This window comes from Peromyscus leucopus, chromosome 15, assembly GCF_004664715.2.
Source record: "Peromyscus leucopus breed LL Stock chromosome 15, UCI_PerLeu_2.1, whole genome shotgun sequence".
Classification (NCBI taxonomy): domain Eukaryota; kingdom Metazoa; phylum Chordata; class Mammalia; order Rodentia; family Cricetidae; genus Peromyscus; species Peromyscus leucopus.
The window spans coordinates 65,183,128-65,209,970 of record NC_051076.1 but is presented as its reverse complement, the minus strand read 5'-3'; the positions used below and the strand labels follow the sequence as shown (position 1 = coordinate 65,209,970).

General features: G+C 38.2%; 1 protein-coding gene and 1 pseudogene across 3 annotated transcripts in view; both read right to left on the bottom strand.

The window, feature by feature from the left end:
• The window catches only part of Dpp10 (dipeptidyl peptidase like 10), a 1,509,398-nt gene that overhangs the window by 225,944 nt on the left and 1,256,611 nt on the right, over positions 1 to 26,843 (bottom strand). The gene's annotated exons all lie outside the window — the stretch shown is intronic.
• Positions 5,684 to 7,625, bottom strand: LOC114703147 (annotated as a pseudogene).

Here is a 26,843-nt window from a genome sequence, read left to right as displayed (position 1 = left end):
TTAATTCCAATCATTAAATACAGAGTTATTTACACATCCAGAGTTTGGCTTTGCTTTGCTTGGATTGTGCCTGTAGACTGGTTCTTCTCTCTTGCAGTAAGAAACTATGTGACTTATTTTTTATTTTATGGGAGCCCACAGTTGAGAGACTTTTAATACTGTAAAGGGATTGACTTTCAAAATGTTTGAATTTTTTAAAAGACTGGAAATTTAAAGTTTTACTATAATTTATAACATTATATTAACTTAAGTTTATTGTGAATAAACATGAATGGAAATGTTATGGTTTAATAGTGATGTACTTCTGTGTCAAATTGATAAAGGTTCAATAGTGGTGATTAAGTTGTTTTTGTCAACGACACAAGCTGGAATCATCTGAAGAGAAGGAGCCTCAATTAAGAATATACCTCCATCAGATTGGCCCATTAACAAGTCGGTGGGGGTATGTCCTAGATTAATGATTGATGTGGTCCAGCCACAGTGAGCAGAACAATCATTGGGCAGGTGGTCTTGGGCTGTATAAGAAAGAAACCAAGCAAGCCATGGAGAGCAAGCACATAAGATGCATTCCTCCTTGGCTTCTGCTTCAGTTCCTGCCTCAAGCTATGTCTTCCTTGATGGTGGACTATGATATGGAAGTCTAAGGCAAAAAAAAAAAAAAAACCTTCCAACTTCAAGTAACTTTTGGTCATGGGATTGTCACAGAAATTGAAAGCAATCTAGGATATAGGGAGGAGCAGAGGAGCCTTTTTAAAGAGAAGCCTTCGTCTCTAGATCAAACACCTTAGGAGTCTCTCCAAGGAGTCTTGAACCAATCTCCAGAACAAAGAAAGCCTCTGACTTTTCTGAAATTTTAGTGATGAAAGAAAGTTTCACATCAGAGATTTTAGCTCAGCAGAGTGAATGTGGCAAGGAGCAAGGAGGAATTGGGTACCATAAACTGAAAGCTATAGAGTCAAAGCAAAGGACATGGCTTCTTAACGCCCTGTTCCAGAAAGAGATGCAGGGAAGTGTGACCTGGTTCAGATTATGCAATTCAGCCTAAAAGTATAAGCCACAGTTCTAACTAATTTTTTTAACATAGAAAAGTTGGATTTCATGGAAAAATCTACTGGAAAGGTCAAAGTTGTGGCAACTAATACTGGGAGGTAGCTCTCTCTCCCCTGGTAATTACTCTAATGAGTCTAACAGCTACTTTATCTTGTGTATGCTAACATTAACTACACTTCCTTTGCCCTCTGCTGTCTTAAACATGACAAAGAGGTTGTACACCAGGATTGAAAGGTATTGATTGCTCTATAATCAATTTAAAAAGCACTATACTCCCTTCTAATGGGCAGCTGAACAAGTTATCCTCTATAGGGTTTCCTTAGCCAAACAAGATAATCAGTAGAAAAGATTCATGGTCAGTGTTATCCTCTACATGTTCTACATGGTACTGTAATTCTTGATGTTGTCATCAATATAATAATTTTTGAAAAAATGTCTTGGGTAGACCAGGTAGGCTGTTGTCAAACTTACTATGTAGCGAGGGATGTTCTAGAACTCCTGGTCCTCTTGCCTACCTGTCAAGCGATGGGATGTCAAGGGTGTGGTGCTGTGTCTAGTTTATCCACATAGAGTTGCCTTCTACTGAAAAAGCCCAGTTGGGAAAGGGGAGATAGTATCATTAGATGAGAGAGGAATGTATTTAAAGAACGCTCCTGTCATATCTTTGGAGACTCAGTGGTGAAAAGTAAGCCAATTTTAATGTACATGGGAAGATAGCAGAAGAAAATGAAGCCAGAAGTGAAGAGAAAAGGAAATTTTAGGGGCATTTACTGGGATTTAGAGAAGTTTACATTCCATTGAGATAGTGGGGGTTCTCTAATATGTTTCTAAGTGATATGACACATGCATTGATTTTAAAGCTACCTAATAATGCTGTGGGGCGTTTACCCACCAACCCCTCAGCTTCCCAGAGTTTTCCTGAGTGCAAGCAGCAGGAAATATTAGATAGTAGGATTTATAGCAGAGAATCTTGCAGAGATAAACAGATAGAAAACAAAGGACAGCCTCGAGAGGGCCTGGAACCTATTCCAACGGCCCGGACTGTCTCTGCCCCAGGGTTTTTATAGAGACTCAAAGGGGGTGGAGCAAAAGACCTCCTCCCCCAGCACAGCCAAGTGCAGACCATCTCAGACACCTGCACTCAGGCCTGTGGTCCTGATCATCCTCTATTCAGACCTGCTGGGTAAAGCCACGAGGAACCCGAGAACGGGCTCCCACATAATGCTAATGAGACAAAGACTGAATTTGAGAAGAGGCAGAGTCTGCTATTTCTTCTAAACCATTTATTTCTATATAAATACTTTCAACTTTTCCTACTTGTTTAATTGTTTAAATGTATGTATATATATATATATACACATATACATATATATATATACACACACGAATACAAAATATTAAGCTTTGTGTTATTGCTACACTTAATTTGTATCTATTGATTCTCTTTCTTCCTCTTCTTTCCAATTCCCCTTGCTGCTTGTATGCATCTACCCCCACTCCAAAATCTCCTTTCTAATTTCACCTGTATCTTATTAACCTCATCCCTGACTTTAAAACTCTTGCTTCTCATCTCTAGTGGTACTGTGGAGCCTCCTTTCTCCTCAGGAGTCATTGGCCACCAATCTGAGAGGACAAAGGGAGCAGAAGCAGAGAGCATCATCTGCATGGGTATGAGCAGGATGGAAATAAATTCCAGGAGTCAGCTTTAGTGAGGCAGCTCAGTTTATTAAGGTCATGGGGTCATTTTATTTAGCCTAAACCAGGGTGGAGAGGGAGAGACTGATGAGCCAGTGGGGAAGGTACCTAACTTATGTATGTGGACCTCATTGAGGACAGATGAACATTAATGATGCACCCATTCAAATACAGGAGATGGGGTGAGCTTATGTGCTGAGTCATAAAACTTTTGCAGGGAGTTTTTGTACAAGGTTATCGTCCAAATGAGCTCAAGAATCTGGGCCTAGAGACACTATACAAATAAGGTAGAGAGGGAGATCTGCTGCAAAGAGAGTCCTCAATATTATGCCTGGATCAGAGAGCTATCCAGACAAGATGAACTTAAAGGCAGGGTTCACCAGCAGGTGCTCACTCTGGTTTTATGTATTACATTCACACACACACACACACACACACACACACACACACACACACACACAGGTATATATGTACATATATATATATATATATATATTACAAACACACAAGGACATCATTCTCATTTCCAGTCGATAAGGGTTAGGATGAAAGATGGTGGAGCTCATCTGTATGTCTGTACTCTGACTGACAGTACTGTATTACTCCGTGAATGCTTTTTCCTTCTTTTTGTGTTGATCTATTTGAGTCCAAACTACTTAAGAATTGACAACTCTTTTTGGGGCCTTGAAAATAAGAAATCATTATTTTCTCCCTAATTGTTTAATAAAAATTAACCTTCCACTTTGGTGAGGTGTCTCAGAAGGTAATTCAGGGTCAGAGGTAAAGGAGGACAAAGAAAGGACAAGAGGTTCCAGCATGTTCTCTGAAAGCTGCTGATGTGCCACTCAGTCTTTCATTTGTTGTATCTTTGGTTTTCTTCCAATTACCCAGTAGAAAGGATCAGTTAGGTGTCTGTTTCTAGTTCTCACACATTACTGAGCAAATACTTTCTGCTTTGTTTTTTTGTGTAATGAACCTGTATTTTCCTTTCCTTAACAGCCCTTGGCCTGCTTTTTACTGCATGGTAGGAGACAGAGACCTACAGGAAGACTCTGTTCCTTCATTACAGTTTGTAACCAGGTCTCTCTCTCAGGGACAGGAGGTTTTAGATGTTTGCAATTTCATATGGATTTCCAAGGGGCGGCAACACAGTTCAGAGTGCTGTGGGATGGGACAACCAGAGGATGGGATGAAGAATGAAGATGAGAACACAGGACTATAGTTTGAAGAAGAGTGTGAATTCTCTTCTCTCCTCTTTCCTCCCTTCCCCTCCCCACCTCTTCCTGACATTTGCTCTCTCTTCCCCTCTGTCTAGGTCCTGTCTGGTCACCTACCTCCCGCATTCCCTCTCTTTAGCTCTCGTTTCCCTTCCTCACTTCTCTCTTCTCCTTCCTTCCATATCCCTTGTTCCCTTTCCATTCTTCTCACTCTTATCCTCCTTTCTTTCCACTCCTCTTTCTTTTCCCAAGCCCCCTTCCCAATCCTTCCCCTTGTGTCTAAATGCAGCTGGAATGTGGAGACTCTTACTAAAGCTTGTGTGCCTGGGGAGCATGGATTTTATTAGACTAGTTAGCTCAATATTGTTACAGCTTGAAAACATGGAGGGAAGAAGATCCCTGGACTAACTATGGATCATATTGAGAGAGTATTTGTGTAACCCTAAAAACAAAAGCCTAAATATATAAATAATTATTAAAAAGCAACAGCAAGTCAGTCTGTTTTTTCCAGCAGGGACAATATAAGGTAAAGTATGTGTAACAGAACTACCCCTTACCAGTGTTATCTAAGAAGATATAAAAGGATAACTATAATCATAATAAGGCTTATCGGCTACCTCACTTTTAAAAACAGTAAAGACATAGTTATCTCTGCTGGAATTAAGGGCTTTAATCCTCCTCTTGTACCCATGCCAGCAATTTGTTCCCTTGTTCCTTTATCTTGGTGCTGATCTTTCCAAAAGATTAAAGAAATCAGATCCTGTTCCAATTACTGAGTACAAAACGGAATTATCCTAGAACAAGAACCCTCAGTAGGAAATATTTAACAACACCTGCATTCAGGATCAGATCAAGTGATTGAAAACCACTTTAGAAATACAGGTGTCCAGCTACACACCTATAATTCTAACAGTTGGAAGGATGTGGTTTAGGGATTGTGAGTTTGAGGACCACCTGGTCTACATGTGGAGACAGTTGTCTCAGAGAAGGACAAAGAAAGAAAAACACATATCACTTTTGAACTATTTGCTAACTTTTGGGGTAAAAACAGAATGACGACTAAGATTCTAAGTGGCTAGGATTTTTATATTAAAATATATTTCCATGGTAATAACATTAAAGATGTAACTGAGTGTCTTTTATTTATTTTTAATTTGCAATTGAAAAAGTTATTCATTTTAATTTATGTGTAGTGGTGTGCATTTTGTATGCATGTGTGTCTGTGCACTATGTGAATGCAGAACCAAAAAAGTAAATAAATAATGTCAGATTTCCTTGAACTGAGTTACAGATAGTTGTGGGCTGCCATGTGGGTACTGGGAACTGAACCCACATAAATGCTCTTAACGACTGAACCATCTCTCCACCCCCACCAATTTTTAAACTTTTATTTTATTTTATGCACTTACATGAGTCTATGTGTATATGTAGAGTTGCCCAGAGAGGCCAGGAGAAGATGTTAGATTTCTTGGAGTTGGAGTTAGAATGATTTGTGAGCTGTCAATGCATTCACTGATATGTATGGTGGGATCCAAATCATCATCTTCAAGAGCACTACTTATTCTTAACTGCTCAGCCATTTCTCCAACATTTATTTTTAAAAATTTAATTGCTTCTATTTATTTGTCTATCTATGTATCTATGTATCTATCTATCTATCTATCTATCTACCTATTTATGTGATTATGCATGCATGTGAACACACATGTGACAAAGCATGTATGTAGAGGTCAGAGGATACTTTCTTTTTTTTAAATAAAAAATGTATTTACTTAGAAGCATTCAGAATGTCAACAAAACAGCTGCATTTTTTTGAGTGGTATTCAGTTAACAGAACAATTATCTTCGTATAAGCTGCATCAGAGACAACTGAAGATGAAAAACAAAAACAAAAAATAAAAATACCCTACCGTCTCCATATATAACTAATTTGTGCTGTGCACCAATAAGAACCTGCTTTAAATTTCCATGTTGATTTACAACCCCCAGACTGTACCAGGCAAGGTTAGTTAGTGGCTATTGAAAACACTACCAGCCCTGGCTGTCTAAAGACACATTCGGTAGTGTGTTAACTATACAAAAAAAGACACTGTACAGTTTAAAAACAAATCTTACACAGCCTTACATTTCAATTTTTTTTCTTTGAAAGGAGTGAGTTGTGTACAGGGGGGTTTAAATGCTTTATAGGCAAGAAAAAAACTGCACTAGAACCAACTTCATCATCATCATCATCATCATCGTCATCATCATCATCGTCATCATCATCTTCCTCATCTTGGTCTTCCTCCTCTTACTCAGCCTCTTCATCCTCCTCATCTTCCTCTTCCTTCTTTTTCTTGCTCTTTTCAGCCTTGACGACGCCCTTCTTCGCCGCATCGGGTTTTCCTTTAGCTCTGTAGGCAGCAATATCCTTCTCATACTTCTCCTTCAGCTTGGCAGCCTTCTTCTCATAGGGCGGCTTGTTGTCCACAGCGGTGTTCTTCCACATCTCCCCCAGCTTCTTCGCAACGTCCCCGATGAACAAGCCAGGGTGCTCTCCTTTGATTTGGGGGCGATACTCAGAACAGAACAAGAAAAAGGCCGAAGGGGGCCTCTTAGGTGCACTGGGGTCCTTGAACTTCTTTTTGGTCTCCCCTTTGGGGGGGGTGTAGGTTTTCATTTCTCTCTCATAACGAGCCTTGTCAGCCTTTGCCATGTCTTCAGATTTCCCCTTTCTTTAGCAGACATGATCTTCCACCTTTCTGAGCACCTCTTCAAGAACTTTGAGAAGTTGACAGGAGCATCCGGTTGCTTCTTTTTGTGTTCCTCCCGGCAAGTTTGCACAAAGAATGCATAGGAGGACATTTTGCCTCTCGGCTTCTTAGGATCTCTTTTGCCCATGTTTAGTTGATTTTCCTCCACGAGGCACAGAGTCGCCCAGTGCCCATCTGGCTCTCATTTGTCCCGGCGCTGTCTCTATGGAGCTCAATGTACTGCAACCCAGAGGATACTTTCTAAGAGAGGAGTCCCCCCTTCCATCATGTGTGTTCAGGTGATCAAATTCATGTTTTGACTTGAAGACAAGTAGCTTTACTTATTGAGCCATCTTTTAGGATGTCTGAGCATCATTTATAATATGAAACTCTTTGTACAAATACATTAGCACTGTTCTTGGGGAATATCATACATTCTTTTAAAGTCTGTTTTCTGCCAACAGAATCATAAGCTTTCTGAACTGACACTGAACACATTGTTAACACCAACCACCATGTCATATAGCTTTTCCTGATGGAGGGGAATGTGCTGTTTGCTAAGTGAACTTAGAGGCACCCAGTGCTTTTGATAGGCATTAAAGGTAAGTGGAATGTTGAGAGTCTAGTTGAGAATCAACTATAAAGAAAGGAAGCAGGAAGAAGAATAAAAACATATTTCTTGTTTACTACATCATTTAGAATAAAAATATATACAAGCACTGTGAAACTGAGAAAGCATCTACTCTAGTTACACAGCAGAGAATTCAAAATTCAGCACATCATAGGCCTGGAGAGGTGGCTCAATGTTAAGAGCACACATTGTTCTTCAAAGGACCTGAGTTAAGGTCCCAGCACCAATAATCCACAATTGCCTGGAACTCCAGCTCAAAGGTATCTGATTTTTGTCTTCTGGCCTCTGGCCTCAATAGGAACCTGCACTTACATCTCTCTCTCTCTCTCTCTCTCTCTCTCTCTCTCTCTCTCTCTCTCTCTCTCTCTCTCTCTCTCTCTCTCTCTCTCAGCACACACCACCACCACCACCACCACCACCAACTACTACTACTACCACTACTACAATAACCCAACAAAATGAACAGCACACCAGTAACTAAAAGAACACAAAATACCAGAATATATTATTTAACTAAATTTCTTTCACTTCACAATTTGAAAGTAGAACTGAGCTCACTCCAAAGGATATTTTTAAGCTTGTCTGAAAGGAAATTCCTCTTATCTTACAATGTCATATAAAATAATAAAATATTAATGACACATTGACCAATAAATTCATAAAATCATGTTCCTATACACAGAGCACATTGAAGGAAGAATAAAGAATCAAAACAAAAAGTAAGAAGACGGGATCTGGAGAGGTATCTCATTGGTTGAGAGTGTTTGCTGCTTTTATAGAGGACCAGAGGCCAGTTGTCAGTGCCCATATCTGACAGCTCCCAGTACCTGGGACTTCAGCTCTATTTAACACCAAGGGCACCTCCCTACACTCCTATGAATACCCTCCCATATATACATAGCTAGAAATAATAAAAATACATCTTTAAAAGTATATTAATATAGTGTGCTCTGACCTGTTGTTTCTAAAATGCACACTGTGAACCCAATATTGCTCATATAATACAATAGTCTCTGTCATAAATCCTCATATTGCTTGGGTTGTTCATGGTATTTAGTTCCTTCAAAGTTTGTCAACTCTTGGTTGTTGATGTAGTCAGTAAAGTTAAGAAGAATGACTAGGCTCATTTATTTTGGATATTTAGCACAGGTACCATGGCCATTTATGGACACGGGTTTCTTAGTCCCATCAAGAAAGATGTATTGTCTCATGCCATTTATAAGCTGATGCTGGGGCTGGGGGATGGCCCAGTTGATAAAGTGCTCTCCATGAAAGTATGAGGACTGAATTCTATCACCTAGAACACAGGCTACCATATTGCACAAAAGGAGCTGTGAACAAATCCTTCCTATCAAATCCAAGTTTGCAATTTTGAATGCTATTCCCCCCATGTCCCCAACAATATCCACTTTCTGCAGCCTTAAGAAGCAAGTTTACTGTGACTCAATGAGTTCCTTTCCCCTCATAGGCTTCACATAGAAAAAATTACTTCTTAATAATGACTGGAGGCTCTTTATTCATGTTGTAGTGGCTTCTTTTCTTTATCTCCTAGATGATCAAAGTGCCCTACTCTGTCCTGAAAGGTAGATGCTCTGCCTGGACAGCAAATGGACTAAAATTACCAGCATAAACTAAACATTCCATTCCTCAATAGCGTATAAGGGATGATTCTTCACTTGGGTCATCACATCCTGCTGTGGCTTCAATATTTCTGCCCCCTTTACAGGTCACACTGACTTTATTTCTCCCAAGAGTCAATTGTTTGTGTTGTGACTATTGGTGTTGGGAGTCTTATGGCTTGTCTTTTCTTCTTAGATCTAAAAATTAAATAAGAAATCTAGATTTTAAAAAATATCTTCCATGGAGTCAGATCTCTCTGATCATCCTTTTAAGTGGTAGGTACCCTTGTCATTTGGTCCAGTTCTCTGAACTTATCAGTAGCTGAAAGATGTCTGCTGGAGGTCACAGCCTGCTGTTTTTCTGCGTGATTAGCCTCCATATCAGCTCCTTTGCACTCGTATGCTCCGTATGACAGCGGAAACTGTATCTGAACCTGAGGTCACATGATCTTTGCCCCTTCAAGGAAAGGATAATTTGGGGATAGGGAGAAAACTCAGTGAGTGCAGTGCTTATCGCATATGCACGAGGATCCAGGGTTCAACTCCCAGAACCAATGTAAAAAAAGCTGAACATGGTGCCAGGTTCTTATAATTCCAGTGCTTGAGAGATGAAGAAGGATGGATCCCTGGATCTCCTGGCTAAGCCAGCCTGGCTTACTTGGCCAGTTTCAGGCCAATAAGAGAATCCATCCCAACTAACAAACTGGTCAATAAGCCATGTGGATAGTGCCTGAGGGACGATATCAAGATTGATTTCTTTCCTACAATCACACTCTTGGCTATATATGCACACACATGTGGACACCATCTCCCCCATGAACATGCACACACATACACATACAAAAGGAAAGTGATAATTTAACTCTAGGAAACAAATTCATCTTGGCATTTCACCAGGGAAGTCTATGAAATTAATTTACATAAGAAAAGCCATTATTTAGTTGTTTTTCATTTCCATTTATTTATACGTGTGTGTGTGTGTGTGCGCGCACGCGCCCGCGCGCGCGCGCGCGTGCCTCTATGTTGGCAGCAACCATACAAGGGTATGGAACCCCTTAGAGATGGAGTTATAGTCATCTGTGGAATCTTAGCCTGTTATGTGGGTATTGGGATCTTAACTTCAGCTTCCATAATTATGCAGCAAGCACTCTTAGCCACTGAGCCACCTCTCCAGTTCTGTGAAAATCTTATTTGTATCTGGAGGTGCTGAATCTCGTGGCACTTTGAAGATATTACCCTAATGATACTTTCCAAATGATTCCTTTAAGGTTTCCATTCTTTATTTTGTCCAATGTTTACATTGCTCAATTTTCCTGTATCACCTCAATTGGGATTTTTCAAATTTCAAATGCTCAATTCAGTATTTCTCATTTTATCCTATTTTCTTCCATGTCTTTGAATATTTATACCTTATTTTATATTTTGACTATTATCACAATTTGAATTAACACCCTTAAAATAAGTAAGTTATACACTTTCTAAAATAAGGGAAGCCTTTTGGATCATCTGACTTACTGACATTCCTACTCATTTTGATAATAGTGTGAGCCGAGATAAATGCTGTGGTATTACAATTTCCATAACAGTTTTAGATTATTTTCCTATTCTTAGTATATTCTGTTCTTATAATTTTCTGTATCTATTTATTTATATTTAACCACATTTTAAGTTGTGAATTAATTACAATTTTTATTTGGAAATTCAGATTGGAAGATCAGTTGAAGTCATAAGATTGCAGCTTGAATGTATTCACATCTCTGTCTTTCTGTGTGGTACCATTTCTATCTATGTTATAGCTTTAATAATTATTCTTTATTTTTATTAGTTTATATTAATATATTAGTAATATATTAATATACTATATTAATGTGTTTCATTTTGACACTTTCATACAAGTATAGAGTTGATTATTTTCTTTTGGTTTTTCATCATTCATATTTTAAAGTTTTTCATTATGAAGATGTATTTGCTGAATACATAATTTTAAACCAGATTATCTCATGGCAGACACTGTTCAATCACACTTGAACATCTCAAGTTCTGATTGCTGTAAGGTCTGTTTAAATTGTTCAGTTTTTGTAGCCTATTGTTTTTTCAAGATCTTTTTAAGGTGTCATTTTCAAGTTGATTCTGCAATTTTATTATGATAAGGCATGTGGACAGAAGTCTTCTCCCATTTTCTGCTATTTCTCTGTAATAAATAATATTTCTAGGAGAAACGGCTCAGCTTTTAAAAGTACTTTCCTTGCACCCATGTAGGATAATTTACAGCTGCCTCTAATTCGGTCTCCAAGGAATCCAATGCCCCCTTCTGGAATCTGACGGCATCTGCACTCACATGCACATACCTATAATCAGGCACATACACACATACACATAAAAATGAAAATAATTCATTTACAAAAAGGAATGATATTGCCATATTAAGCTAAGCTGTAATTACATTTTTTTATTTGCTTTAAGAAATTCAACCTTTAAAAGGTTGAAAGACCTGAGACTGATGACTAATAACAACCATTTGGATTAACTCTAAAAATATTCCCATATCTACTTCTTTCATTCTCAGTATGAATACTACACACATAAAGCTGTTTTTTTTCAAATGGCCTAAAGAGATTGCATAAGCATATTTCACTATGCTTTTGTCAAGAAAATAAGGCCACACTGCCATGCCTTAGAAAAACAATATGAATTAAGTAAGATCATCTAACATACAAACCACATTCCAAATTTCACAAGTGATCACATAGACGTTCTTCATACCCGTTGTGTGTGTGTGTGTGTGTGTGTGTGTGTGTGTGTGCAGGTGCATGTGGTGCACATGTGCTATCATTCCTCAGGAACTATGTACCTTACTTTCCAAGGCTGGGAGTTTCACTGACCTGAAGCTCACTAAGAAGGCTAGGCTTACTGGCCAGTGAGTTCCAGGGATATGCCCCTCCCTCCCTCCATCCCTCCCTTCCGTCTCCGTCTCCTAGAGGCAGGGATCACAAGCTCATGCCACTATATCCCAGCAAAAAGGACTTACATTTTCTTAGTGTTGTGTTCTCAATTAATCGGATACATCGTGCCATATAATAGTGTGGCATGGTTATAGTTGAGTAGGGTTTTTTGTTGGTTGTTTTTTTTTTTTTTTTTTTTTTTTTTTTGAGAAAGCAATTCACTGTGTATCCCAGGCTATCCTGAAACTTAGTTTGTTGGTCAGACTAGCCTTGAACTCACAGAGATCTGCCTGCCTCTGTCTCCTGAGTGCTGGAATTAAAGGCCTACTCTGTGTTTTAATCCATCAATTTCTTCCTTCTCTCAGTACATAGCCATGCATTTGATTAAATTGCTTTTATATATTTCCTTAACTCTTTAAATTATGCCTTTATATATACATATATGTTTTACATACATATTATTTGTATGTTTATTTATATGTTAGTATACACATACATCTTCACAAAATTGCTCACAGGACTACATTAAGAACATTAACTCTTACCAGATCCACAGAAAATTCTTCTAATTTCTCTGTATCTCTGTCAAGTATAAATTCAGTCATTTATGACTCTAACTATTCTGAATCTCATGCGTACAATAACACTGGGAATCAATATTCATTGAGGTTTCTTTCTTATTAATATATCCATCCATCTAGCATTCTGATATAGTAAAGTAGATAAGTCTTTATTTGTGGGGTTTTATTTTTTTGAGATAGCTGTCTTGGAACTCACTATGTAGACCAAGGTGGCTTCAAATTCATAGAAATCTACTTGTCTCTGCCTCTAGGGCAATGGAATTAAGCACAGCCAGTCCAGGCAACAAATCTTTCTTCAAAGCACTATTGATACACACACACACACACACACACACACACACACACACACCAAACATCTTCCTTACAGATAGTTTTTGCCTGTTTGAGCACTGTCTCAGGTCAGTAATTACATTTCTTGCAAGTGATCTTCTACTCACAACTTTACAGCAGCTGTATTAATGCTATTAATTTTATCACTGAAGAAGTCGAGCTTCAGGTAAAAGGTGCTGATTCATGGAAAGTTTACAGGTGCCAAATGGCAATAAGAGAAAATGGATCTTGGATTTTCATGGTCTAAAATTATGAATGGTTGTGATTGTAGATACGAAAGTTGTCTTACTGACTGTGTGCTATAAACACATCCAACCATCTTGTCTTGCAGACATGAGCCTCCATCATGCTGACTTTTGCTTGATGGGGGTGTCTTGGTTTCTTTATATCATTGCTGTGAAAATCACCTGCAGAAAGCAACTCAAAGTAGAAAGGCTTTAATTTGGCTCACAGTATAAGAGTATGGCCCACTGTGTTGGGGAAGGTATGCAGCAGGAGGGCGACACAGATGTCAGCAGCTCACATTATACACACAGTCAGGAAGCAGAGAGAAATAAAAGCTGATGTGCCCATCACTTTCTCCTTTTTATTCAGTTTAGGACCCCAGTCTGTAGGCTAATTTCTAAATGGTGTTATTAAATCAAAAATACACAGCCAAATATGGGGTGTGTGTGAAAGCCTTAGAGGTCAGGGGAAAAGGAATAGCCACCTACCAACCTTCCTGTTTACTTAGGTAGTATTACATCCTTCTGAGGTCTTTGATGGAGTTGAAGCCTACATAGTTATAATTATGGTTTTCCTTGGTTATCATAAAAGATAAATTAGATATGAAACTTTGCACTCACAAATATGGGATAGATAGAATATTTTCCTTAATTTTGCCAAATACAAATAGACTAGATATTGTAACTGTAATTTTTCCATGATAACTGTTTTGTTATACACGATTTTACTATGTTAAAGCTAAAACTTTCCTTTTTAATTAAACAGAAAGGGGGAAATGCTGTGGAATAATGCTTTTGTACACTGGTTTAATAAAATGCTGATTGGCCAGTAGCCAGGTAGGGTAAACAGACAAGGAGAATTCTGGGAAAAAGAAGGCTGAGTCAGGAGACACCAGCCTGCTGTCCAGGGAACAGCATGTACACAGGTGAAGCCATAGAAAACATAGGGACTTATAGATGAACAGAAATGGGCTGAGTATAAGTGCAAGAGCTAGTCAGTAGTAAGTCTGAGCTAATGACTGAGCAGTTTTAATGAATATTAAGCCTCTGTGTGATTGTTTTATAAAGGGCTGTTGGACTGTGAGTGAATTATTTGTTCCAACCATGGGCCAGGCTGGACACAGAAAAACTTTCAGCTGTACCAGTCCATGAGATGGTGCTGCCCATATTCAGTATGAGTCTTCATATGTCAATAAACATAATCAAAAACATTCCTCACAGATGTGCCCAGACGCTGCTTTACTGGGTCATTCTAGGCCCTGCCAAGTCCACAATCACTATAAACCAACACAGAGAGACCAACACAAAAGTTCACAAGGTAATTATGCTAATATTACAGAGATTGTTACCCAACTGTGCAGTGGTCAGAGAAGGAAGATGTTCGGAAAAATAGAAAGGAGATCAAAGGCTGCTCTCAGCCTTCAAGCACCAAAACATACCACTTTGAAAAATTCATCTAAGTCAGTTTAACAAAAAGGAAGTAATCTTTTCACAAGTTTCACAGCCCAAGGAAGAATAACTATTATATTATCTCTCCTTGAACTTTCTTCTTCATAATCTTGAAGGTGCTTTAAAAAAGCCTACATCTGAAAGGGGAGTTCTTAATAAAAGAAAAGGAGACTTCAAAGATCCTTTGAATGAAGCATTACCATACTAATTACAGACCTAACATCTATCTATACAAGGGAAACTTTCAGGATGCAATAGGTCACCCAGCACCATGGAGCTGGAGGTGTGAAGCATTCAGTCTCATTCTGTTTCCAGATGTTGTGAATCTTTTTATCAGTTTCTCAATATCTTGTCCAACAAAATTCCACATCCTTTTATAGCCACACAATACTGCCCTATAACATGCTCCATCAAACTATGAGATGGGATGGTCAGGTACCTAGGAAACCCTGCAGAAACCAATGATGCACCTTTCACGTATTAAACACTAAGTAATATTGTAGAAATGGAAATCAGTTATCTAGACACAGGCCTACTACAGAGTGCTTTGTTGAGACTGAAATTCACATAGCTCAGGATAGACCCAAACTTGCTATGGCATAGGATGATATTGGCCTACATATCCTCCTGCCTTGGCCTCCTAAGTTCTGGGATAACAAATGTGTTCCAGCATGCCTAACTACAGTGCAGTGTGCCCACACCCACTGTGCATCGTGCTGGGGATGGAACACAGAGTTCTCATGTATGGTAGTTAAGTACTCTACCGAGTAGCTACATCTTCAATACCTAGTGTTCTTTTGTAAAATATTTCTGAAAACACAAAACATTCACACACTGGAAATACTATGCTAATGTACCTTCCTAGTCCCCCCCCCCCATTTGTGCACTTGCTCAGTCACTCCTCTCCACTCTGCACCCCACACATTTTCTTTCTATACAGAACAGTATTTCCATAAACTATAAGCCCAGCTAGGAAAGGAGCCTCATCTATCCTTATGGCATTATCCTCAGAGCCTTACACAGCCACTGACACATACTAAGACTTTAATGATGGTATTGAATAAATGAATATTTAATAAACACACTGAGTGAATATGAGTAAGTGAATAAATAGAAAGTTAACACCAATCACAAATTCACAGATGTATTCAAACAAAATGATTTCAATCATTCCATCCATGAATAATGAGTTTCACTTTTAACTCTACGTACCGGAGATATGGAAATTGATTGGTGATAAAACAGGGATGTGCATCTTTGATTTATTAGTGCTGTGAGATGTCTTTCTGTATGCTGTGAATATGTGTGGTTACTATTGGATAACAAATAAAGCTGTTTGGCCTATGGCAAGAAAGCTTACACCCAGGCAAGAGATCCAAGCAAAGATTCAGAGAGGATGGCACTGGGGGAGATGCCAGCCTGGCACAGGAGGAGCAACGAGATGCCAGTAGACTGGTAATGCCATGGCCACGTGGCAACATATAGATTAATAGGAATGGATTAATTTAAGATGAAAGAGCCTGCTAGCAAGAAGCTGAAGCCATAGGCCATACAGTTTGTAATTAACATAACTTCTAGTAATTATTTTATAAATGGCTGTGGGACTGCTGGTAGGAGAGATTCGCCTGAACTGCTGGGCAAGGCAGGACTGAAGAAATTTCTGACTGCAGTGCTAGGTTTGGAAAACATTTTCTCTATAGGGTCAAGGAAGTTCCAGACCCTATGAGTGATGCCTGTCTGTTGTTTGACATACAGTTTACTGTGAAAGCATCCAGAGATGATTAGAATGAGCCCATGAATGTGTCTGTATTCTAATAACATTTTGTTTTCAACAACAGGCAGAGATACTGGAAGAAGTTGTGAGCTAATGCAAAAGAAGAGTAAGAATGTGAAAAAAATGGAACACTTTAACATTGTTACTGAGGATGAAAAAAGGCACACAAATTCATCTTTGGCTCCCTTCCCCTCTCTTGACTATTTTATTTATATATTTTGCTCTTGAGTGGACACTCAAATGCCACAGAGTACCTGTGGAGGTCAGAGCACAGACATCTTGCAGGAGTTGGCTCTCCCATTCTACCATGTGTGTTTTGGAGATTTAACTCATGTCTTTGGGTTTGGAGACAAGCATATTTACTCACTGAGCCACCTGACTGGCAATACTAGGTATTGTTAATTGAAAGCATGTGTTTGAACTTCTAATCATTTCTAGTACTCTTTTACCATGAAGCATGACTTTTGGAGGAAATGATTCCTAATAGCAGTCTGGAAGTCTTGGATTAAATGGGCTTTGGGGCAGCCAGCCCCTAGACTCCTATGCAAATATGGGGCACTATGTACTTATTTACATTTTTCTTTTTTCACAGGTTGATAATAGTCTCAAAGGAGTCTATGATAACACATAATAATAAAAAAAATTACCGATGTATTATTAACCACCTCTCCATCAAGATTAAAAAAAAAAAACCCTAATGCTTGTATCTAGAAGACTTGTCTTTTCCTAATACTTCTTATAACCTAAATAGTAGGGACAAGGCAAGCAGCTGCAGTTCCTGCATGGGGCCATAGACCACGCAGCATGTTGTACAGAAAGCAGGCTCCTACCATCATTACCAGGTATTCTCTTCTCTGCAGTGGAAATAGATTTCCCTTTAGTCGATTGGATGAGCCAGGAGATATTTTTGATGTTAACTAGTACCAGAGCTCTCAGGTGAAGGGTTCTAGAGAGAGATGAATCTACAAATCTATGATCAATAACCATGTGGTATGCCCATATTTTCAGAGCCATATAAACTAAGAGCAATAGTTATTGTTTGGTTTAGCCACTGGAATTTCCTTCCTGAGATACTCCTGAAAACACTCCCTGTCTTTTTAAATGGATTTTTTTTTCTAAAATGAGATTTCTATTCTATTTCAGTTCCTGGCATTGCTACATGTGTTTTCTGAAAATCACATTTTGTATTTCCAAAATATGTTTGTCCTTGGGTGTGATATTTTTGTACATAAGAACTTTGAAGAGGGAAGTCTAACTCCTAGATGAGGAAGGCAATTTTCTTCATAGGGCAAAGAAACTGAATATTACTTTGCCCCTAGCAAAAGAAAGACAAAAAGTAATGAATGTATTTTAGTGTAAATAATAATAATGATAATAATTACACCAGCACCATCACTACCAATGAAGTACTCATTCTCACAGGCAGGCACTCATTATCTTTAGGAAAATATATATTTTTCTTTATTTAAAAAAAGCTTACCAAAGAAAAAGGTCAAATCTACAAATAGATTATTTTATTTTTCATTTATTTCCATTGAAGAAAGAGGTCAAACATGTCAGATAGGAAAAGAATAAAAATGCTAATGGGTGCCGAGAGCCAGCTGCCTTCACCTCCAGCATTTCCTGATTGTCTAGAGACACATGACAATCCTCTAAAGACACATTGTTGAAACTAGAATCCCACCTGCTGGATTGGTTTACCAATCCTGAAGGTTCCATAAGGGAATGCCACTATGTAAACAAAATTCACATGTGCTAAGTTTCTTTCATGCCATCAAAAAAGTACACAATAGTTTCTGGAGAAATACTTGGCATTAAGGAATGCTGGGTGCTCTTCAGAGTACTTGGGTTCAATTTCCATCACCCACATGGTGGTGCACACACATTTTATAGCTCCAGATCCAGGGGAACTGATGTCCTCTTCTGGCCTCTGCAGCCACCAGGCACATACATGGTGCACAGACATATATGCACACAAAATACCTATATAGATATAATTGTTTAAAAAGTAATACAAAATATACAGCATATAAAAATTTGAAGCCCACGTGAAAGCAAAGTCAATGGAAAAAAACTTGAAAATTAATGGGGCTCATTTTCTTATTTTTCCTATTTAGATATCTTCTGTGTAGTGTGTTATCCATGTGTCATAAAGCATTGACTATTTATTATCAAAGACAAGTAAAATACCATGCATTTGAAATTTTGTCACTGAAAATAATTACTACCATTTAGAATGAAATATTTTATAATACAAGGATAATTGCAGTATTTATGTTTATTTCAAGTTCTGAGAGCTGACACTAAGTTAAAAAGATGACTCAAATAAGATGTGTTGGCAGTGGCATCCAAAATAGTTTAAAAGTTAATTGTTACTCTGTGATTCAAGAAGAAATGTTCAAACAAAGAAATGTTCAAACACAAAATTTTCTGTACTAATGTACTGATTGGACTCAGCAATCGTTATGGAAACGATTTTAAACCACACATCAGTTACATCAATGTTTTCCTACCCATGGATGGTGACCAAGTTGTTTTGAAATATAATAGGAAGATCACATTTTCAGAATTGTCTCAGTTTTTGGAAGTGTACAAGGTTTATGTTATTTTGAAATATACAATATAATATGTATGCATATATGTGTGGGGGGGTGTGGGGGTGTGGGTGTGTGGGTGTGTGTGTAACAGGCATGTGTGTGGATGAAAGATACAGAAAGGACACAGACAGACACAGAGTATGGGCACACTGGCACATGCATGCCACAGTGCATATGTGGAGGTCAGAGGACAACCTCCGCTCTTCTCCTTTTCCCCTTGTTTGAGATGGGTTCTCTAACTTGTCACTGCATATGACAAGCTAAATGTTCCATGAACTTTTAAGAATTCTCTCTTTCCTGCCTCCCATCTATGTATAGGAGTGCTGGGGTTACCACATGTGGCTTTACATGACTCTAGAGGATCTGAACTCAGGTCTCCCCCCACCCTGCGCCCCCGGCATGGTGAGTGTTTTACTTGCTGAGCCTCCTCCCCAGCCCTCAAATATTTCCTTCCCTAAGAATTCACTGCCAGCCCTATGGCTCCATAGTGCAGAATATCTTATTTTTCTTGCATAGGGCCTAAGCTTTGATCCTATCACCCAAGTCAGGCAACTCACAAATGCCTGTGACTCTGGCTCTAGGGGATTGCACACCATTTTCTGGCGTCCTTGGGCACTTGTGTGAATATCTACATTGAAATACACATGAGTGGGTGCACATAAATAAAAAGGGAAGTAATCAGTTTTTTAACAATGAGTTAGTTTATCATTCCAATTTATGTTGTCACCCAGGTGAACATATTAACAGAGCCTATTTTATTCTCAATACATTAAAGAATTATGGTAGTTTTGAGACATGTAAGACTGTCTTATATCTATAGTAATCTAAAGTAAAACATCAGATGGTCTCCTTGATCAGCAAATCAACTAAAGAGAAATATAATTCCACCATAGAAAACAAGAAATCAGATGTGTGTGTGTGTGTGTGTTTGTGTGTGTGTGTGTGTGTGTGTGTGTGTGTATTCATATAAAAATGGGGGGCACATGAAGAATGCCAACAAAACAATAGGAAAATGAAAATTTCCTATCAGGACTCTAAGCAAAACCAAAGTTTAAGAGAAGAGACCTATGTACACTACAACCAGCCTATTCTGGATAAAGGACTCCCTATACTTCCTAAGCATGCTTACTGATGCCATTGAGGGCCATTATGTTGGGTATGCTTGTATCATGGTGCACATGGTATATGTGTGGAAATCAGAGGACAATCTCTGATGTCAGTCTTCACTTTCCAACTTGTTTGAGACAAGGTCTCCTGTTGTTCATCCCTGTGTAATTCAGAATAGCTGGTCTGTGAATTTCTGGGGATTCTCCTGTCTCTTGCCTTCAAATCAGCATAGGAGCACTAGGATTACAGATACATGTCACTATCTGACTTTTATGTAATTGTAGAGATTAAACTCAGATACTCATGGTTGTACAATGTAAACATTCATTTTTTGTTGTCAAATTGACACAATCTAGAATGAAATAGAAAAGGAATCTCAATGGAACACCGTCTAGATTAGGATGGCCTGAAGACATATCTACAAGGAATTGTCTCAGTTACACTGATTAGTGTGGGAAGGTTCATCTGCTATCAGTGGCACTAAAACACATATATTCATTCATTGTCCTCTGCTCTTGACTGTGGATGTGATGGACTAGCTTCTTCAAGTTCCTGCTGTCTTGACATGCCCACAATGATGGACAATAGCTGGGAATGTGATAAAAAACACATATTTTCCCCCTAATTTCCTTTCATCAGGGTATTTTATCCCAACAATGGAAAACAAAACTAACACAGAATAAATGCTTTACCCACTGGGTCATGTTTCCAGGTGCAGATCCTGAATTTTTTTTTTCTCCAAGCCCTAAAGGCCTCCTCACCTCCCATAAAATAGCTAGTTGAAAAACTAGCCTGGTTACCAGGAAATTATCTGGCTGTGACTTGGACTCATATACACATATAATCATCTCCTTGTATAGGAAGGAAGCTATGAATAAACTCATCAAGGGGAGCTATACCCCAACTCTGATAAGATGATACAGGCCAGCTGTGTGTGAATATGAGCAGGGATTCTGGAGTAGTGAACATTTGGACCGGGACAGACAGGATCTATCAGAGCTCCTTATCATGCACAGCTAGCCAAAGCTGTTTAACCTGACTGATCCACATATCCTCAGAGGACCAGAGAGATGTGAGGCAAAGCCTCAATATCCAAGGAATTGTCTATAACAAATATCCACTGGTTCAGGAGGCATCTAACTATGGGGTCCTTGATGCTAGTTCAATGTTTGAGAAGGGTTTTAAGGACTACTGCTTTAGCAGGTCCATGTGCAGGAAAAACATGGGCAGGAAACAACTGAGAAGAGGAGTCAGGATGAGGCTCAGACTACAAGCAGCCTTTCTGGAATAATTTGTGGGTACTTCAGAAAAGTTAACACCCTCTCCTATTCCAGCCCACACTCAGTAATTCTCAAAAGGCAGACCTGAGGGAAAGTCTCCAGCCTTCTCTTAGCCAGGAAGAAATATTAGTTTCTGTTGTGCTGTGTGATGTCTTTCTGTATGCTGTGAATATTTGTTGCTCTGATTGGTTGATAAATAAAGTTGTTTGGCCAATAGTGAGGCAGGATAAGGTTAGGCAGTCCATTCCAACTGGAAAGAGAGGAGAAGAGAGGAGAGTGGGGTGGATGCTGTGAGCCACCACCAGAAGCAAGATGTGAAAATACTGGTAAGCCATAAAGCCACGTAGCAATGCATAGATTATTAGAAATGGGCTGAATTAAGTTGTAAGAGCTAGCTAGTGAAAAGCCTACCAAATAGGACATAAAATTTGTAATTAATATAAGCCTCTGTGTAATTATTTTGTAAGTGGCTGTGGACTGCGGGGGCAGGTGGGACCAGAGAAACTTATAGCTACATTTTGGCGCCTAACATTGTAGAAAGTATTTCCACCCAACATCTGAGAAAGCTTTAAAAAGGGGTTCTAAAATGGTGCCAAGAGCAGCTTTCTAGTTCATGTTGCTCATGGTGGTTTGCAGTACAGAGATGCATTCCCTGGCCGTAGCAGACTTCAGGGGCAACATGGCAGACTCCTGTGATTTATGATAGGCCAGGCCACGATACAAAGAGGCTTCTCCCAGCTGCTGCCTGCTGGCCTGGGAGCACAGCTGCAGGCTTAAAAAAACACAGGCATACTACTTAATACTGCTTCCCAGAAGTGGGGAGGTAAGCATGACTTGTTGGTACCTAGGCCATGTTGAAAAATGGAGTAGGCTGCGGCCAGCAGCCAGGAATGCTGATGCTTCAGTTCTAGCCATGCTGCAGTTTAAAGCAATGATCAGAAAAGGATTATAGATAATAAAGAGACAGTAAAAGTAATGTAAAATTAAGCCATGTAAAGATGAAAATTACACGAAGAATCTGGATACTGCATATTATTATACTGTCTTTGAGATTTTTATCCACAGAGAGACATTTGATTGTAGAGACTACTCATTTAAAACAATATGTATATTTTAAAGGTATCTTGACTTCAAAATTTATGTCTAAGGATATGCTGCTTTGGAAAAGAAGTTCTGCTTTTGTTTCCACGGAAGATGAGAACCTGTGGATTATTTCTAGGCTGATATGGTTTGATCAATCAAGATACCCTGAAAGGTTGATACGGCCTCACAGACTGCTACAAGCCAAGATTTAACTGTAATTCTTCATTTTCTCAGGATCCCCATTAGATTGTCAACACTCCCAACCAGCAGAAAGTAGTATGAGAAGCTATGCACAAATTCCCAAAATATTGTTTATAAATGTTTATTTTTATTTAAAGGAGGTTGATTATAAATTCAATCTCATTCTAAAGAAGAAAAGAGGATATATATATATGATAGGATAAAAGAGTAGAATATTGAATCTACATTTAAAGAGAAACAACTTGTTTAAAATGTTTTACACTGCTATGGATTTTAATTTATTGATACAAATTTAAAGTTAATTTTGCTACACTCTATATATTTCCACTCTTGTTTAATGTGCTATGTTTATGTAACTCATTTAAAATTATAATGTATAATTAAGAAATACAGATTAATAATTAGTCATCTATGATAATCAAACTTACAGTCATGTTAGTTAAGTTTTCTAGGTATGCATATATATATTTAAATTAGTTAGGTAATCTTCAAACACTTCAGAAACCTACAGAATATGGCATTTAAAATATTTTAAGAACTTAGACTTTCCTGGTCATTGAGACATACCTGCTCCTGGCAGCACCAATTATTTCAGAAAGGATGATAGGATCAAAGAAACTCATCATGGAGTTTGCTTTCTTTGTGGCAAAAGTTAGCCACTGGGCAAAAACGTGCCTTTGCCTCAACTGCTTTACAAGATGCTGTATAAATTGAAATTGCTGGACCCATAGGAAGGTGACCACTGAACTTTGCAAGGTGAGATGGTCCTTCACGTTCCTGCTATACAGAAGAAACTGCCAGATATTCTATAGGACATGGGGAGAAGCAACTGATGAACTTTGCCAGAATGGGCAGAACAGTCCTTAAAATTTCCTGCTTCACTGAAAGTTATGCCAGAGACTCTAGGCCTGTAGGCTGAAGATAGATTCCCCAATGTTACAGAGGAAATTTGGATGACTGTCCAGGCAGCCTGATGTCTCTGTCATTTCTAGAAATTTGGAAGTTGCTTACAATGAACTTCCTGTTTACTTAGGTAATAATATATCCTTCTGAGTCTTTATGGATTTGAAGACTAGATTCTTATAATTATAGCTTTCCTTAATCATGATAAAAGATAAATTAGATATAAAACTTTAGACTCACAAAAATAGGATAGACAGTAGAATATTTTCTAATTTTGGCAAATATAAATAGACTAGATATTGTGACTGTAATTCTTGCCTGATAACTGCTTTGTTATATGTAATTTTATTATGTTAAAGTTAAAACATTCCTTTTTGATTAGACAGAAAAGGGGAAGTGCTTCGGGATGTCTTTCTGTATGCAATGAATATATGTTGCTCTGATTAGTTGATAAATAAAGCTGTTTGACCAATGGTAAGGCAAAATAAGATTAGGTGGTACATTCAAATGGAGAGAGAGGAGAAGAAAAGAGAGTGGGGCAGACACTGTGAGCTTCCGCCAAGAGAAACAAGATATGAAAGTACCAGTAAACCATGAAGTCACATGACAATATATAGATTAATAGAAACGGGCTGAGTTAAGTCGTAAAAGCTAGCTAGCAAGAAATCTGAGCCAATAGGCCATAGAATTGGTACTTAATATAAGCCTCTGTGTAATTATTTTATAAGCAGTTGCGGGACAACAGGGCCAGGTGGGATGGGAGAAACTTATGGCTACGCTATTGTAGTCTTTCTCCGCATTTATTTTATTTCTTTCCTTAATATTATTACAATATCTTCATCTCATATGCAGTTTCTGTTTCTCTGGTCAGGCCTCTTCTCCTTTTTTTTTCCTTTCTCTATCTGCCATTTAATTGCTAAACATCATTTTTTAATGTAACTCAAGAGCATCTCACTTTTTTTCTTGTTTAACCCTATTTTTGATAGGGTCTTTCTATGTAGCTTGTCTCTCCTGGAATTCACTCTGCATATGAGGCTGGCCATGCACTTAGAGAGATCTGCCTGCCTCTGTCCGGCAAGTACTGGGATTATAAGCATGCACCATCATGCCTGGCTTCTCTTGTTTAACCTTATTCAGTGAATAGTGATATTTCCATTTTTTATTATATTTAAATATATTGTTTGTTTTTGAATTGTTGCTTTAATTACAACTGGCTTCTTTCAATTTTTTTGAGTAGCAGTCACAGGTCAAACTCCAAGAGGAGCCTCCACACTCAAAGACTTCCATTAAGTAAACAACAACAACAACACCAGCAAGAACAACAAACCTGATAGAGGTATCCACCCACACATATGTCTAAATTACAAGGTGGAAACAAGGTTTGTTTTTTTTTTAAATCAAGCTGATATAACTCCTGTATCTATTTATATTGTCTCAACAACCCAACCAATATACAGAAATGGTAAAAATACTAGGCAAATAACTTGGAAATAAAAATGGAAACGAGTAAGATTTTTTCAAGATCTAGATGACAAAGCAATGAGAAAATCAGCAATGTTAAGGAGAATAACAACACAAAGGATGAAGAGGGCATGAATACAAACAAACATAACAAAAAATCTAATAAAATAATGGAAACATTAGAACTGCAAATCTCAAGCAGAAATGCAGTAGATAAAGCAAAGAGAATATTAACAGACATCAAGCCAATGTGAGGAAATGGTACACTCACACACAGCCAATGTGAAGGAATGGTACACGCAGACAGCACTGTAGAAAAATCATGGCCACAACATTCAGGAACTCTCTAACACAGTCATGAGACCATACCTAAGAATCTGTGAGCAAGGAGAAGTAGCCAGGATATAAAGTATAGGCATAAAAAATTTTATTCAATGTAATTGTAGCAGAAAATTTCTCAAATATGAGGGTTATGTGAGTAGGTAGTTGGATGTCAAAGAGAAGTTGGCATTTGGAACTCCAAAGAGACACAAACAAGAAATAATTTCCCTGCTACATCACAGATAAATCGCTAAGACACAGAAGAAAAAGAATAAGGAAAGCTGTAAGAATAAAACACAAAGCGATTTGCACTGGAAAATGCATCCAAATTACTTTCTAGCAGAAAGTCTGAAAGACAAGAAAAGCACAGCATTATATATTTCAATATCCTCCTGTACCTCATGAGATCTGAGTAGAGTAAAACAAGAAACCACCAACAACAGAAAATAAAGAAACCACACAGACAAATAGAGACTGAACAATAGAATTTGGACCACCAGCAGGCCAAATCAGGATAAAAATCATCAATCAGTCAAGCAAGCAAACACAAAAACCCAAACCAAACCAATCAAACAAAACAAACAAACAAACTATCCTTGAATTAGTATGAAAATACAAGTTAGCCCAAGTTTTGGAGTACAGCTAAGAAAGATAGTTCCAAGGAGAAGAGATAGCTGATTCCCAAAATTAAAAATTAAAGAGGATGTAAATAATTATTTTAATGCTGCATCTGAAGAACTTGGGAAAATACGAACAAGTCAAACCCACAATTAGTAAAATTGAAAGAAACTATTAACACAAGGGGAAAAATCAATTAAAGAAACATCACAAATAATGAAACAGAAAGTTTGTTTCTTGAAAAGATAAATTTGGGGAAATCATTTCTTTTGTCTGTTGTCAGTGCCTTAACTGTGGTGAATAGATGTGCACATCTATCTAGGTACTCACACAGCAGCCCTGTACCTGGAACCACAGGATGTGTGTGTATGTTTCAATATTTTAAATAGTGAGCAAGCCAACATTAACATGATTAAATTTAGTAATGGAGCATATGTAAAAGAAGGTGATGTCAGGACAATCAACAATCTAGGATTGATACTGATGGTGAAAAAGTAGGTTTGCAGGAGCAGAGAAGGTCAATGTTACAGATACTTGCTCTCAGTGGTAATGTGCACCAGATAGTCAGAGGCATCATTAACTGCTCAGCAGTAACATAACTGGATGGAGTCAGAACTGAAGTCAATAGCATGAGGTGGTGACTGCACATACACACGAGAAAAGACAGCATAGACATTGCCCAAGGAAAGCAGGTGAAACAAAAGGGAACTATAAAATTTGTAGGGAAATGGATGACCAAGGAAACATAACATTAAGCAAAATGACTCAAACTCAGAATGAAACAACAAGAATGTACTTTCTCATAGGCAGTTTCTAGCCTATAACACATATGTATTAACAGGTGTATGTGTGCATAAAGTACAGAATTCAGAAAGTAGACCACAAAAGGGTACTATTAGGTGATTAGGAATGATGGAATGTAGGCAAAAGGACATGTGTCATGAACTAGTATAGAAAGCTAATTTGTTTGCTAATTTCAGTCTGTTGTTTTTGTTTTTTATATTTTGTGTAGTGGATATGTGAATCCT